Source organism: Gossypium hirsutum, chromosome A04 (genome assembly GCF_007990345.1).
Source record: "Gossypium hirsutum isolate 1008001.06 chromosome A04, Gossypium_hirsutum_v2.1, whole genome shotgun sequence".
NCBI lineage: Eukaryota > Viridiplantae > Streptophyta > Magnoliopsida > Malvales > Malvaceae > Gossypium > Gossypium hirsutum.
In genome coordinates this window covers 48,550,513-48,569,142 of record NC_053427.1, presented here as the reverse complement: position 1 = coordinate 48,569,142, position 18,630 = coordinate 48,550,513, and positions in this window count along the sequence as shown.

The following is an 18,630-nucleotide window of genomic DNA, read 5'->3' as shown; positions in this document are numbered from 1 at the left end:
ATCAAACCATATTGTTTAATAAAAGCATAACTTACTATTTATATGGTCAATTTCTAAAGCTTTAGTCGAATGCAAATATGCTTAATACTTATGCTTTAACAATTGTTCACTTTCAACTTTATTCAATCATTTTACAAGCCTAAAAATTTCAAAGATCTAAACTAATATATCAAACCTAGTTTGCCTTTCACATCAACGCGTCATAAATATATATATGCATAATACATAGCAACTATTTTTCTAACACTTTAACTTACCAAAACCAAATCTAAGCATGCTAATATTACTTATCATGCAATATAACAAAGGTCATACTAAAGACTAATTCAATGATCACATATTCAGCTAAGTACATCGGTATACATATAACCAAAATTTATGTCATATCAAACATATTACAAATATATCTCGACTAACGTATAATTATTAAACCAATACATCAAATACCTATATATATAAGTGCCGAATCATGTTTGAATTACTAATATGATTCATATCAATTTCTTATATATACCAATACCGAATTCACTAAAATACCAAATCATAGATCCATGCTTTAGCAAGCTTATCAAATGAATTTCACCTATATACAAGTCATAGCCGAATCACCCAAAACCAAAACCAAGCATAACTACCATTGGATTCAAACTCAAATGCCAAACTTCGATCAACTTACATCTTTTACGTATATTTAATATCATAGCCGAATTTATTGATCAATCACGTATATATATTATTAGCAACTTCACTTAATCTATATATCACAACCAAATTTACCTTGATACTAAATTACATAACAAAACATAACCTTAACATCGAAACCAAGCATATTCATAATTTGATCAAGAGATAAGATCTAACATAAAAAAATAATAAGCCATTTTTGCATGGCATAATATATACACAACTTCAAACATATTCAAAATGTAGTATAGCCTATACCATAGGTTCGAAATTTAGCTTTTTAAAAATACTGATAAACAATCGATAGTGTAGTAGACTTGGCTAACAATCACCGAGCCGATAACTAGTCTCTAAAATCTATAAAACAGGGGCAAACATACACACACAATAAGCTATCGTAGCTTAGTAAGTCATAAGCAAATAAATTACTAAAATGCATATATCTTATACTTGATTTCGCATTTCATTATAAATTCATTAGCATTAAATATCACATAGCCGAATACACAATTAACCTTTAATACAAATATATAATTTGTATCCCATACCAAATAGCCAACTTACCTTATCTTCAAATAAACATTTATCTATCACATACCTGATCACTTTAGCTCGATTACACATTCAATCACAACTTATCATTGCTCATTGAACCATTTGGAATTGAATAGGATAATCGGATAATCACACATATCGTACACTGCCAACATACCAGACTTGGTCTTACATGTAATCACATATCGATGCCACTATCCCAGACAAGGTCTTACACGAGAACACATATCGATGCTAATGTCCTAGACGTGGTCTTACACGAGAACACATATTGGAAATCCTATGTCATGACATATATATATCCTAGCTATTCCTAAGGTTCATACAGGGCTTTCGGATGTCGTAACTCAGTCGAATCGAACTCGTAACCATTGCTCTAAAACATATATCATTTCAAAACATTCTCAAACAATTATAACAATTCAATTCAACATTTATAATATACATATATTGAAATTTACAACATCTATTTGCCTATAAACTTACCTCAGACAACGATAATCGGAACGGGACGATTATTTGACAATTTTGGTTTTCCCCTGATCCAAATCCGAATTCGTTAGTTCTTGATCTAAACATATTAAAACTAAACTCATTCAAAAATAATTTCATTCAATTTAGTCCAAAAACACATAAATGGGAAAATTACCATTTTGCCCTTGACATTTTATACTTTTTATAATTTGGTCCAAATTGCACAAAACACAAAACATGCAAAATTTGCACACACCATGCTTAGGCCGAATGTTACCCATGCTCATACAAGTCCATACATTTCATTTATTTCACATTTTAGTCCCTCAATTTATTATTTTTGCAATTTAGCCATAATTACTCAAATTCATCAAAAATTCCAATACAAAAAATATTAATGCAAAACATATCTTTCATAATTCATCATCTAACATCACAAAGCTCAATTATTCATCAATGGCATAACTCAAAATATTCATCAAAATCAGAAATTCAAGCATGGGCTTTGTACATTACACTGCAACGATCTAAAAAACGTAAAAATTATCAAAAACTGAGCTAGTTACATACCTTAATCAAGCTTCAACAATGGGCGAACCTTAAATCTTTATTTTTCTTTCTTTCTTTTTGTTATTTGGTCAAACCAAAAAAAATGAACACATGGGTTTTAATTTTATGTTTTATATTAATATAACTTAATAATCATTTTACATATATAACCTTTATATTAAAACTTTAAACCATTATAATTCATGGTTATAACCATTCGTCTTATGCTATCATGGTAGCATTGCATTATAAGTACCTCAATTTAAAAAGACAACAACAATTTGGCCCTTTCACATTTAACCATCAAATTTTCAATTTACGTGATTAAGCCCTTTTTATTAAATCGGCACTCAAACGACAAAATTAAAACACAAAAAATTCTTGGATATAAATTCACACATAATAAACACAGAAAATAATTTTTAATCACAGATTCGTGGTCTCAAAACCACCATTCTAAATAGGGTCTAAATTGGGCTGTTACACCCATACTGGCCACAGATTTTGCTTGAGGTTTTGAATTTGTTTGACTCGTATTTTTGTCTCTGATAGAAATTCCCACAGAGGCTATAGAACGAGGATGATATTCTCTAAATTTCTTTGATGCTGACTTATGTGATTTGCCCGTAAATCTTTTTCTAGACTCTCTAGCCTCAGAATTGGCTTTTTTCTCTTTACAAAGCTCTTCGGCTTTACAGGCTCGGTCTAACGGAACAACGAACTCTTTCAGCTCAAGAATTCCAACCAACATTCTGATTTCTTCATTCAATCCATCCTCGAATCTTAAACACATATAGCTTCGGAAGAAACACATTCATGAGCATATTTGCTGAGTCATACAAACTCTAGTTCATATTATGTAACTGACATACGGCTCTACTTCAATTCAAGAAATTCTTTCCTCTTCTGAGCAATGAACCTTTGACTAATGTATTTCTTTCTAAATTCAACTTGAAAGAAATCTCAAGTGACTCGCTCTGGCGGAACTACGAATATCAAGGTATTCCACCACTAATACGTAGTATGTCTCAACAATGATACAACACACTTCATACATTCTTCGATTGTGCAGAAAAACTCATCAAACACCCTAATCATGTTCTCAAGCCAAAATTCGGTCCTCTCAAGATCATCATTAACAGTGGCTCTAAATTACTCAGCTCTATGTTTCCTAATTCTATCAACAGGTGGTTTATTTAATCGCAAAGGATCGATACCTTGAGAAACTACTTGGATTAGTTAGGGAACAGGTGGGGTTGGAGGTTGCAGAACAGCAGGATCCGTATGAATGTACTGTGCAAACCACTCATTTAATATTTGAAAGAAGGCTTCTTTAGCCTCACCCCTATGACTACACATCACAGGTCTAGATTTAGTAGGCGCTACTCCTTGAGCGGGAGCTAGCACGTTACTTTCTACGTCATCCACTATAGCTCGTTTGGGATCCATTACTATATGAAACACATTTAAGGATGTCAGGAGTCATCATAGTATCACAGTTATAAATATGACATGTATAGCTAGACTCACATACGCTACGTTAGTCCTAGAATCGATTAAATCGTAACTCTGATACCAAAAAATGTAACACCCCTAACCCGTAACCGTCATTGGAATAGGTTAAGAGGCATTACCAAACTTGTACTTGATTTAGAACAATCATTTATCAAATAATCTTCTCATTTCAATCAATATCATTCATCTACATTCTACATGTACTCAATTTAAGCATATAAAGCATTAATCATACATTCGGGACTAATTCAGTAACATAAAAAAATTTTGAGAACTAAGAAAATTTTCAACATTTGAAGTATCATACGCCCGTGTGAACAGGCCATGTGCTTCACACGGCTAATAGACACGCCCGTGTATTAGACTATGTGGAAACATGGCATACATACTGACTTGCACAACACGGCCAGAGACATGCCCGTATGCCTTGGCCGTGGTCGAAACTGCCTTGGGTCACACGGCCGACCACACGCCAGTGTCCTAGGCCATGTCAAAACTGTAGGGTATACTGAAATTAATTCGTAGCGTACCCCAAAGGACACGCGGCTGTGTAACATGACCATGTATCGCACACGGCTGAGTCACACGCCCGTGTCTCTGCCTGTGTGGACAAAAATAGGCCATTTGAAAAGCCAAATTTTCCATCCTAAAATATAAGCATTTATAATCATATTTGACCACATTTATGCAACTCAATTGGCAACCAAAATAACCATTTCAATAAACATTATAAGCCATAACCAAGCTTACCATTTACAAATCCAAATACACAATTAATCGCATATACAATTCATTCTTCTAACATCTATATATCAAGACATCATTGGCATAATTTCATTCCAATATTATCATACCAAAACATACCATCATTAAGCACATATATGAAATCCAAGTATGATACCAAAATAAGCCAAATCACGTAGCTTAACTTATATGCAAAATCATTCTTCAACCATGATACCAAAATATAACTATTACTATCAAACTAGCCTATACATGTCATATTTACATAAGTTCAAAAGTCCAAAATCCCAATCGAAAATTGAATAGTGTGACATGCAACTCTGGCTTTTCTGAAATGAGTAAGCTAACGAACCCTATAAGACATAGAAAATGAAATAGAGTAAGGCTATAGCTTAGTAAGCCCGTATAACTCAGAATTAAACTTACCATATTATACACTATCAAGCAATAATAAAAATGCCAACAATTCAATTTAACCATCATCTAATCACAAGTATTCATCACATGTTAGTTATTTAACAATATATAAACTATCTATTAGTACTTTACTTTACATCAATTCCAAAGTCATATATCAAATATATAACACTTATAACCTGTAACTTATCTGAATAATCAATATTTAAGCCCGTTGAACCTATTAGAACTTTAAAGGATAATCGAGTGAACAATGTCAGTAATCCGTCAATTCATCATCATACATGCTCTTTCGAGACATAGTCGGTAAGCTCTTCTTAAGTTGATAAACAGTAAGCTCTATTAAGCTAAAAATGGTAAGCTCTATTGAGCTAAAAACGGTAAGCTCTATTGAGCTGAACAGTAAGCTCCAATGAGCTAAACAGTAAGCTCTTACGAGCTATGGTGAGTTTACAAATAATACAGGAGCTCGACCATTACGGTAATTCTAGTAACATGTCATTCGTATCCAATGAATTCAAATAGTTCAAACGGGGCTCAGTAACACATATAATATAACAATAAGACATTCATACTTCAAATATCTCAATTATACACGTTCTTTTCAATAATCACAAGTATAGAAAAGTTCGATTCCAATTATACGGACTTACCTCGTATTTGCTCTTATAACCGTCTTCTACTCGTCTACCTTTCGTTTCCCCTGAACTAATTCTAGTATTTGCTTATCTTGATCTAAATGATATCAAATTAACTCGTTCAAACTTTCATTCAATTCAGTTTAGCCTAAAACATTCATTTTGGCTATATGACAAATTTACCCCTAAACTTTTGACTACTTTTCAATTTAGTCCTTAAAACATAAAAATACAATGTTGCACAATTAAGTCCTAAACCAAGGTAGCCAAATTTCAATGGAATTCATATTAGCCCATATTTTCATTTTATCCACAGTTTCAACCACAACATTTCTATCTTTCACAATTTAATCCCTAATTATCATTTTTGTCAAAAATCACTTTATAAAACTTGTATAACTATCAACAACCATCAATAATCTAACAAGAAACTTCAAAATACTCAAGTATTCAACAATGGCATATCTCAAAATCTATAACAGTTTTAAAAACGAAGGTACGATCTAGTTAGATTAAGCTGCAACGAGCTCAAAAACGTAAAAATCATTAAAAAATCGAGCTAAAATCGTACCTTAGTTGAAAAAGGAAGCTTGGCCGAATGAAGAAAGCAAAAATGGTATTTTATCCACCCTAATTTTGGTTGATGATGAAAAATGAAGAAAGAATTTTGTTTTGTTTTATTATTATTAACCTTAATAAATCATTTACCATTATAACCTTATAATTAATTCAAAATTACACCAATTGCCATGCTATAATCCTCCACTAACCATAAATGGTCTATTTATCACTTAAGGACCTTTACTATTAATTTTCATAGCTATTTGACACTTTTAGCTAATAGAACACAAGTTTAACGCTTTACGCGATTTAGTCCTTTTTACCGAATTAAGCATTTAAACTGTAAAATTTCTTAACAAAAATTTCATATAATAGATTTATCATGTTGTAGACCTTAGTAAAATAATAAAATAAATATTTTGACTTCAAATTTGTGGTCCCAAAACTACTATTTTGATTTGACCTAAAAATGGGCTGCTACAAAGCCATTCGATAGGGTGCTATCGATATCGGAGTAGTTCCAGGCACTAATTCAATGCCAAAATCAACTTCTCAAGTCAGAGGTAATCCTTGAAGTTCTTCAGGAAATACATCAGGGAATTCATAGACAACAAGCACTAATTCAACTTTCTTTTCTGTTACTTTCAAATCAATCACATGCGCAAAATAGGCTTCACAACCCTTTTTCACAAACTTCTGAGCTTTCATCAAGATATGACACCTGGTAACCCATATAAATCACTAGATTCAATTCGGACTATTTCATCATTCTTGCATCTCAAATCAATAGTTTTCTGTTTGTAATTCACAATAGCATCATGCAAAGTTAACCAATCCATACCTAGAATTATATCAAACTCATCAAAGGGTAATAACATTAGATCACCCGGAAAATAAATGTCTCGAAACATTTAACAGACAATTCTTGTAAACTTTGTCAACTAGGACACTTTTACCTTTGGGGTTCAATACTTTAATCACAAATTTAGTAGACTCTACAGGCAAAGCCTTACCAGATACTAAATTCATGCATTTATACGAATGTGTCGATCATGGATCTATCAATGCAATCACAGAAGTACCATAAAGTGTAAAAGTACCAGTTATAACATCTAGTAGCAAAGCTTCTTCGCGAGCTCAAATGGCATAGGCTTTGGTGGGTGCTCTAGCCTCAGATCGAACAGCGGTATCTTTAGTCCCTCATTGACTACCACTCACATTTCCCGTATTTCTGAGAGGTCTAACACGAGCTAAGGTGTTACTCGGTCTCAAATTTTGCACAATCTCTTGTTCAACAGATTCAAGACAATCACGGATAAAATGATCTAAAAATCCAAATTTAAAGCAAGCTCAGTCATTCAATCTACAACTTCCTAAGATGTTTTTTACCATAATGTCTACAATCGGGTCAATCGGATCGAACATTTCAACACTTGCAATAGAAGTAGCTAGAGCTCTAAAGCTCGAATGTGATCTATCACGATCTCTACTCGAACGTCGCACATTAGCCTTTGAACGACTATAATCATCTTGGAATTTCTTTGACATAAACTGAAATGATTTACTTGCAGATCTCTTTCTCACATCTCTAGCTTCTGAGTCGACTTTTCTTTTCTCTTTCCCGAGTTCTTCAGCTTTACATGCTCGCTTAAAAGCCACAACAAACTCTTTTATTTCTAAAATCTCGACTAACAATTTGATGTCTTCATTCAAACCATCCTCGAATCTCTTACACGTAATTGCTTCAGTCGAAACACATTTTTGTGCATACTAGCTTAGTCTCACAAATTCTCGCTCGTATTCTGTAACAAACATACGGCCCTATTTTAACTCAAGAGACTCTTTTCATTTCTGATCGATAAATCTCTGACTAATATATTTCTTCTGGAGTTCAGCTTGGAAGAAATCCAAGGTAACTCGCTCTCTCAGAACCACAGATATCAGTGTCTTCCACCAAAGATACGTTGTATCTCTCAAAAGTGAAACGGCATATTGAATGCATTTATCCAGAGTCACTGACAATTTATCGAACACTCGTATTGTATTCTCTAACCAGAACTCGGCTCTCTCGGCATCATCATTAGTAGTATGATGAAACTTTTTGGCCCCATATTTTCTAATTTTTTCAACCGGAGGCTTATTCAACTGAAATGAATTAGCTTGTGGCATAATAAGGACTTGCAAAGGATTGAGAGGGGGTGAAAGTTGTGGCACAGCCGGATTAGTACATATATATTGGGTGAACCAGTTGTTCATCATTTGGTAAAGCCTCACCATTATGACTACTCGTAGCTGGTCTAGAATTAGATGGCACTGTCCCTTGCGCGGGAGTAGGTGCATTACTTTTGACATCGTCAACTATAGCTCATTCGGGATCCATTTTCTATATAAAAACACTTTTTCATTGTCAGGATTCATCAAACTATCGCAGTTCATAACTATGGCATGTATAGCTTGACTCACATACGCTACGTTAGTCATAGAATCGACTAAACCGTAACTCTGATACCAACCAATTGTAACACCCCTAACCCGTATCCATCATCGGACTAAGGTTAAGAGGCATTACTGGACATATCAGAACAATTTAGATTCATTTCATAATCAACATGGCATCAAAATCACACATCATTATAGAGTCCCTTACGTAGGTCAACGAAACCTAGAACATGCTTTAGAAAGTGGCCAGGACTAAACCGAGCTCATACAAAATTTTTCAAAACTTAAACATTTTCAAAGTTATAAAGGTCACACACCAGTGTGGGTAGGCCATGTGCCTCACATGGCATTAGACACGCTAGTGTGCCAGGCCGTGTGGAAAGTAGGGATGTTATTGACATGGGTCACACGACCGACCACACGCCAATGTGCCAGCCCGTGTGCCACACACTACCTCTAGACATGCCCGTGTGTCTAAACCGTGTGAAAACTGTAGGTTCTACTGACTTTAAATCGTAGCGTACCCTAGGGGACACACGGCTGTGTAACATACCCGTGTGTCACACATGGCTGAGACAGACGCCCATGTCTCTGCCCGTGTGGAGAAAAATAGGCTATTTCCAAAGCCAAATTGCCACCCAAAAAGGTTCCTCCCTACAAGCTTAAAACAAAGCACAATTTTTACCAAATTTTCAACCAATTCACAATCAAAACATACAGCATTCAAGACATATCATTATCAACAAATTTTATGCTTGTAATCCATACCACCAAATATTAAGCCAAAAATCATTCCAAAATATATGATTCATAATTTCAATTTACTACATTCATTGTCACGCCAAAATATTACCAAATTCCAAAATAAACACATACCATAACTTACCAAAATTGACCATTTTATTTGGTCATTCGAGAATGCATCAAACATACCATTTTTGAACACAAAACATATACCAAAATCCATTCATGATCAATCCATAACCAAGCCATATCACATGGCTAGATATATATGCATTACAAAACATATTCAAATACTTCTAGCCTATACATGCCATACTTCAATATCTACATTTTCAAAAGGTACCAAAATAGAGTTCGATAGTGTGGGATAGTGTGGTGATGATCCTCAATGATCCCTGAGCTCCCAGTAGCTTTGATATCTATAAAACAATGCAAACACACACAATCAACCTCTGTAAATATTTATAAAAATATTTACCACTCGGTTTATAAAAATGAGGTCCCGATACCTCAATTTCTAAAACCACTTAACCTTAGAGTCATACCACTTGAACTCAATAAATTGCTTATAAAATAAAAATCACTATATCAAAAACCTTTTCAAAGTCACAATTAACTCGTAAATATTAAATATAATATTTACGAACTTACTCGTCGGATTTGGTGGCCTTGAAACCATTGTTTCTGACACCATTAAAAAATGAGCTATTACAAGAACTATAAAGTAAGAGTCCTTATATGGTAATTAGACCACTAATGAAGATAGTGGAATGTAATGGCTTGGCATTTGTGAAATTTTAATTTTTTTAGGTTAATTAAGTAATTTGGAAATTAATGATAAATAAAATATAACAAAAAGAAGCCATCATCTTTTTATGCTTAGTTCACTGAAATTTTAGGGTTAGAAAGCCATGGGAGAAGCTTCAACGTTCAGCTAAGCAAATTACCTTGCATTGGCATGTATTTTTGTCCTCTTTTTAATGATTTCTACATTTTCGGGATCATTGTAGCTTAATCTAGCAAGCTCGGGGACTAATTTGTGAAATTGTTAAACTATTAGGGTTTTACCATTAATAAATATACAAGAGTTGTGATGTTTGATGATAGAAAATGGATAGTTGTTGTTAGATAAACAACTTTTGTAAAGGAATTTTTGGTGAAATTGTCGAATAGAGATTAATTTGAAAAATAAAAATTATACGTGATGAAATTGTGAAATAAATGAAATATAAGGCATGCTAGATACATAGTTGATATTCGACCATAGTAGGTTGTGGTGAAATCGCATAAATTTCCATTTTTATGAGCTAAGGACTAAATTGCAATGAATTAAAAGTATAAGGGAAAATGATAATTTTGTCAAAATATGATTTTGGACTAAATTGAATGAGTTATATATTAAATTGAGTTAAATTTATCCATATAGATCAAGACGGACCTCGTACAGAGTTAGATCAGAGCAATGGAAAAATCTCATATTAATCGCCTTCGTATATATGTACACTTGTTGAGGTAAGTCCGTGTAAATTAATCATGTTTATATGTTCTTAATTAAAATATATATATGTTATGAATTTTCATACATAATTACTGATTGCATATCCAATGACGTATGACGATTACCAAGTCCCGTTTGAACCTTAGGAATTTGTAGGATACAAATCACATGTCATTAAGGTTACATGATTTGAGTACTAGTCCTGAATGTCCTACCGATGGTGTGATAGCCCTAATGTGACCCTAGTCAGGAAGTGGTTTCGGGACCACAAAATCGAGTCATAAAAATAATTAACCGTCATATTTGATGCTTATTATATGTATATATGCATGTGTGAAAATTTCATATTTGAATTTTGTTAATTGTAAGTGAATTTTATTAAATAGGACTTATGTGAGAAAGTTTAGAAATGTGCTAGGCAAATGTAAAGTGGCCTATTAATGCATGTTATAAAAATGAAGGGTTTGCATGTCAAATTACCCAAAATTTGAGCTAGTGGCCGGCCATGCTATGGGGTAAAACATATTATAAACATTTTGTGTTAATATGTTGTGGGAAGAATAATAAAATATGAGGGGAGTGGGAGGAGAAACCAAAGTTGTTTCATCCTTGCTTCCCCATTTTGCCGTGACTTGAGGAAGGAAGAAGAAAAGAGTTCTCTTGCTTCATGTTCGGCTTGGATGAGGATTTGGAAGAGGTAAGTACCTTGAAATTCTTGGAAAATTATGTATAAAGAAGGTGGTTAGTTCAAGTTCTAATCATTCCATGGCTTAAGTTTTGATTGTTAGGAGGTTTGATATTCGGCCAAGTAGTTTGAAGCTCTTAGTACATATATTTTTCTTCTTTCTTGAAGGTTGAAATTGGGTTGTTCTTGAGGAGGTGCCGAATGTGGTCATTGAAGGGCCTTGAGGAACCATATGTGTGGCTTGGGTTATAACATTCGGCCATGGTAGAAAATGGAAGAGATAAATGGTTGTTAATTGTGATAGTTTAAGGAAATTGTAAGTAGTTTGAATAAATGAACAATAATAATAATAAATCATCTAGTGAATTGGTGTAATTGCCGAATTTGAACTAGGAAGTTATTGAGTAATGTGTGTATTTTAAGTGATAGAATAGAGTGAAGGCTTGGAATGTGATATGTATGAATTATATGTTAAATTAAGGTTTGCTAAGCTAGCTATTAAGGTGAAGTGCAAATGTTAGTATTTGATTGCTAGTGTATATATGTGTACTAGCCGAGTTTTGAATTTGAATAATGGTTTGAGCACCATGTGTTGTATTGAGATTGTTTGAGTGAAATCATAGAGATTTATATGATGAATTCGATTGTAGATATACATGCTTAAATAAGATGCACACATGAATGGATAGATAGATTGGTGTTGCATGTATTCGGTTATAGGCAAGCATAATGATGATTCTATCTTGACTTAGATAATCGGCTAAAGGAGAATATTAGCCAATATGTTGAATTTGGTTCATGACTTCATATATATGACTCTAATGTCTAATATATATAAATGGACTAAGTACCTTGAATTTCTCTTGATGTTCAGGATGATTAAATCAATTTATTTGTTAAATTAAGCTCAAGAGAAAAGGGGAACTAAATCCGATAAAGGGAAGGAAAAAGTAATTGAATAGCCGTTGAAGTCGTTCGACAACATCCGAGGTAAGTTTTCGAGTAATGGAACTTAGTTTATGATTTGATTAAGTCATGACATATAGCATAACAAATAAACGGAGATATAATGATTCTACTTGAATTATATATTGAGGTGATTAGTTTATACCTATGACGGGTAGCCGAATGTGTATGGAGATCATGTTATAAGCAAATCAAAATCATGGTCTTTGTATGTGGCTATTGAGCCGAAAATGGTAATGCTTGATAAGTGACTTGTGTTTGAATTCTAGTTATGAAAATGAAATATAAATATGTGCATGAATATTCGGATGATAACCGGGCTAAGTCCCGAAGGCATTTGTGCTAGTGACTAATTCTGGGCTAAGTCCCGAAGGCATTTGTGCGAGTTACTAAATCTGGGCTACGTCCCGAAGGCGTTTGTGCGAGTTACTATATCCGGGCTAAGTCCCGAAGACATTTGTGCGAGTTACTATATCCGGGCTAAGTCCCGAAGGCATTTGAACGAGTAGCTAGATCCGGCTAAATCCCGAAGGTACTTGGGTTTGGAGAATGAGTGATCTTGCTGTAATAATTTCAATTAATATGCTCGTAAAATCCAAACGATGAGGTATGTTTCGTATATGCATTGGAATAGTTGATTCCTTTTAAATAGTATTCGCTCAATTGATTAACAAGCTTCCGGCCTTTAGTTAAGTTGATCCCCTGTGTATGAATATAAGGGTTGAAATGTGAAGTAAGTATGATTTTGAGAATATGTGTATATGCAATTATTCATTTAGTCATACGAACGCTATACCTTAGTTGTGCATACTTTCATTATTCCAAACTTACTAAGCATTAAATGCTTATTCCGTTGCTTTGATGCTCTGTTTTATAGATTTTGTTCGTCAGCTATCGGACTCGGGAGTGTCAAAGTCTAAGTCCTCCACACTATCAAAGCCCTTTTGGTACTCTTTTAGTTGAACTCTGATAATGGCATGTATAGGACTGCCCTTTTTTTGTTAGTCATGTACCTTTTGGTATTGTATATATTTGGATAGCCTTGCGAAAATGGCTTATATATTTTGAGCATAGCATTATAATCATTTTGTATATTGTTCATTGAGTGGTATGGAAATGCTTGGTAACGATTAGCCATTGGAATGGTTAATCACGATCATTTTGGTGCTATGTACGACAAATGGCTAGTTGATCCATGGAAAACCATGAAATAGGTAAAGTCTACCTTAAAAACAGATGCTGACAGCAGCAGTGATGTGAATTTGACAAATCACTAAAAATAGTAGGAATGGAATTAAATAGTGAATAAATTATGTAATCGAACCTTGATGAGTCTATCTTCATATGGAAGAAACGAAACGATCATATGAGCCGTATTTTAAGAGATCTTTAAGTTTTCGTGAAACAGGGCCAGAGCGATTTCTGGATCCCCTATTCTGACTTTGGAAATTAACTATAAATTAACCAGAGATAATTAGAAGTCATGCCCTATAAGTACAGATTTCATTTTGAGTCTAGTTTCTTTAGAAATAAATGGCATAAGTATTGAAGCCCTGTACAGGGAGATATCTAAGTCGTAATGCATGAAGGGCAGAGTAGTCGAACCCTATAACAGGGGAGACTTTAACTAATAAACTGTACTAATTGGCCCAACCAAAAATTCTAGAAAAAAACTTGTAGATGTATATATGAGTCTAGTTTCAGGGAAAATTTACGGAATCAGTGTTCAAGCTTCGAAACTCGAGATATGATTTTTAAAGTGACTGTGATGCAGTTAGCCAGCTTGTCTGGAAATTTATAAATGAACTGTGTAAGTAAATGAATTAAGTCCGTTAACACCTCGTGTTCGACTCTGGCAACGGTCTTAGGTACGGGGCGTTACAATTTTATTGGTATCAGAGCTACGGTTTAGTCGATTCTAGGACTACCGTACTACGTTCGGGTCTAGCTATACATGCCATTGTGTGTTTATTTGATAGTGTGGTGATTTCTGACAGTTAAAATGTGTTTACTTATAGTAATGGATCCCGATCCCAACCGAGCGGTAGCTGATGATCTTGAGAGTGTAGCGCCTGCTCCCGCACAAGGGACAGCGCCGGTGGACTCTCAGCCTATTGCTAGTAATCAGAATGATGAAGCTAGACAGGCTTTTTATAGCGTGATGAACGAATGGTTTAATCAATATATTCGAACTAATACGGCTGTTCCACAACCTCCATTCCCGACTAATACAACCCCCGCACCTGCAATACCTCTGGTAACTGACCAAATAAGGTCAAATAAGCCCCCAGTTGAAAGAATCCGAAAACATGGGGCTACTGAATTTAAAGCTACAGACAGCGACGATGCCGAGCAAGCTGAATTTTGGTTAGACAACACTATTCGGGTACTTGATGAACTATCTTGCACACCCGATGAATGCCTAAAGTGTACTATCTCCTTGCTACGTGATTCTGCCTACTATTGGCGGAATACGTTGATTTCTGTTGTGCCCAGAGAGCAAGTAACTTGGGAGTTTTTCCAAATCGAGTTTCGAAAAAAGTACATCAGTCAGAGATTCATTGATCAAAAACGGAAGGAATTTCTTGAACTTAAACAAGGTTCCATGTCGGTTACTGATTATGAACGAAAGTTTGTAAGGCTTAGCCGGTACGCTCGAGAATGCATTTCTTCAGAAGCTGTGATGTGTAAACGTTTCGAGGATGGACTGAACGATGATATAAAGCTGTATGTTGGCATTTTAGAAATCTGAGAATTTGTGGTACTTGTCGAGCGAGCTTGCAAAGCCGAAGAGCTCAGTAAGGAGAAAAGAAAAGCTGATATGGGAGCAAAGGAGTTTCGTAAGAGATCTTCGGGAAAGCCCTTTCAACAGTCATCGAAGAAATTTAGAGATGATTTAGGCCGATCTAGAGACACTTCGGGCTTTTCTAGACGAGATCGTGATCGACCCCCTATGAGTGCACGAGTCACTTCGGTCGCCAGTGTTGGAAATGATCGTCGAGACAGAACGGAGTGCCAGTATTATGGTAAATGGCATTCGGGGAGTTGTAGATTCCATGACCGCTCCTGTTACAAGTGCGGATCAGCTGACCACTTTATTAAAGATTGCCCAAGATTGTCTGAACAGAATGTAAATCAGAGAGGGAAACCGGGTGCTACTACTGCTCGGGGTAGACCATCTAGAAATACGGGCAATGCTAGTGGCGGTCAGTGAGGATCTAGAGATGCTACAACCAGATCTGAGGCTCGTGCTCCTGCTAGACCTTATGCTATACGCGCACGCGAGGATGCTTCCTCGCCAGATGTTATTACCGGTACTTTTACTCTCTTTGATACTAATGTGATTGCTTTGATTGACCCTGGTTCTACTCATTCTTATATATGTGAAACCTTAGCATCCAGTAAGACTTTACTTGTTGAGTCTACTGAGTTCGTAATTCGAGTGTCAAATCCCTTGGGTCGTTATGTACTTGTTGACAAAGTGTGTAAGAAATGTCCCCTAGTAATCCGAGGTTCCTGTTTTCCGGCCGATATGATGCTTTTATCGTTTGATGAATTTGATGTTATCCTCGGTATGGATTGGTTGACCGTACATGACGCAATTGTAAATTGCAAAAGAAAAACCATTGATTTGAGGTGTGTAAATAACGAGATAATCCGAGTTGAGTCTACTGACTTGAATGGGTTGCCAGCTGTAATATCATCGATATTGGCTCAGAAATATGTAAGAAAGGGGTGTGAAGCATACCTTGCGTATGTACTTGATGATAAAGAGTTAGAAAAGAAGCCTGAATCTGTGTCGGTGGTTTGTGAATATCTGGATGTTTTTCCCGAAGAATTACCGGGTTTACCACCTGTTCGGGAGGTAGAGTTTGGTATTGAGCTTGTACCTGGGACTACACCGATTTCGATAGCTCCGTATCGTATGGCACCAACCGAGTTAAAAGAGTTGAAAGCTCAGTTGCAAGGGTTGACGGATAGAGGTTTCGCTCGACCAAGTTTCTCACCTTGGGGTGCACCAGTATTGTTTGTAAAAAAGAAGGACGGAACCATGAGGTTGTGCATCGACTATCGTCAGTTGAATAAAGTGACTATAAAGAATAAATATCCGTTACCACGCATTGATGATTTGTTTGATCAACTAAAAGGAGCCTCAGTGTTTTCAAAGATAGATTTGAGATCAGGTTATTATCAGTTGCGAATTTGAGATTCGGATATACCCAAAACCGCTTTCAGAACGAGGTACGGTCACTACGAATTCTTAGTGATGCCGTTTGGGCTCACTAATGCCCCTGCGGTATTTATGGATTTGATGAATCGGATCTTCAGACCGTATTTGGATCGGTTTGTAGTTGTGTTTATCGATGATATTTTGGTTTATTCGAGAAATGAAACCGATCATGCTGAACACCTGGGATTAGTGTTGCAGATTTTACGGGATAAGCAGTTATATGCCAAGTTCAGTAAATGTGAATTCTGGTTGAGAAAAGTTAGCTTTTTGGGACATGTGGTATCTGCATCGGGTATTCGAGTTGATCCAAGAAAAATTTCAGCCATACTTAACTGGAAGCCTCCGAGAAATATTACTGAAGTTCGGAGCTTTTTGGGACTCGCCGGTTACTACAGACGCTTTGTAAAGGGTTTCTCGATGATAGCCACACCAATAACGAAACTACTTCAGAAAGATGTTAAGTTTGAATGGACAAAAAAATGTCAGAAAAGTTTCGATCAATTGAAAACTTATTTGACTGAAGCTCCAGTACTAGTGCAGCCCGAATCAGGCAAGGAATTTGTCATCTACAGTGATGCATCCTTACTTGGGTTGGGTTGTGTATTGATGCAAGAAGGTCGAGTTGTGGCCTATGCGTCGAGACAATTGAAGCCACATGAGAAAAATTATCCGACCCATGATCTCGAACTAGCTGCCATCGTATTCGCTTTGAAAATATGGCGACATTACTTATTTGGCGAGAAGTGCCATGTATATTCGGATCACAAAAGTCTCAAATATTTGATGACTCAAAGAGACTTGAATCTATGACAAAGACGTTGGCTCGAGCTGTTAAAAGATTATGAGCTTGTCATTGACTATCAGCCGGGAAAGGCTAATGTGGTTGCGGATGCCTTAAGTCGTAAATCACTGTTTGCTTTACGAGCGATGAATGTACACTTGTCTGTTCTATCCGACAATGTGTTAGTAGCTGAATTAAAGGCCAAACCATTGTTGATTCATCAAATTCGTGAAGCTCAGAAAGTCAATGATGAATTGGTTGCAAAACGGGCTGAATGTGTTTCGAATATGGAATTAGAGTTTCAAATTGATGATGACGATTGTTTGAGGTTCAGAAGTCGTTTGTGTGTTCCAAAAAATTCAGAACTTATTTCGATGATTCTGAGCGAAGCTCATTGTAGCCGAATGTCAATTCACCCGGGGAGTATGAAAATGTACAACGATCTGAGACGTCAGTGTTGGTGGCATGGTATGAAACGAGACATTTCCGAATTTGTTTCAAAGTGTATAATATGTCAACAAGTGAAAGCGGAACATCAAGTGCCTACAGGTTTACTTCAGCCGATCATGATACCTGAATGGAAATGGGATCGAGTCACGATGGATTTTGTATCTGGGTTGCCATTGTCGGAAGTAAGAAAGATACGATTTCGGTTGTTGTTGATAGACTGACTAAGTCGGCTCATTTTATTCCCGTACGTACGGATTATTCATTGGATAAACTAGCTGAATTGTATGTTTCTCAGATTGTAAGATTACACGGGGTACCTATTTCTATTGTGTCGGATAGAGATCCGAGATTCACCTAGCGATTTTGGAAGAAACTGCAAGAAGCTTTGGGTACCAAGTTGCATTTTAGCACCGCTTTTCATCCACAAACTGATGGTCAATCCGAGCGGATAATTCAGATACTTGAGGATATGTTGAGATGTTGCATCCTCGAGTTTAGTGGTTCATGGGAGCGGTATTTACCTTTGATTGAATTCGCTTACAACAATAGTTTTCAATCAAGCATTAAGATGGCACCTTACGAGGCTTTGTACAGTCGTAAATGTCGTACACCATTGTTTTGGACCGAACTCGGTGAAAGTAAAATTTTCGGAGTTGATTTGATTAAAGATGCTGAGTAGAAAGTAAAAGTAATACGTGA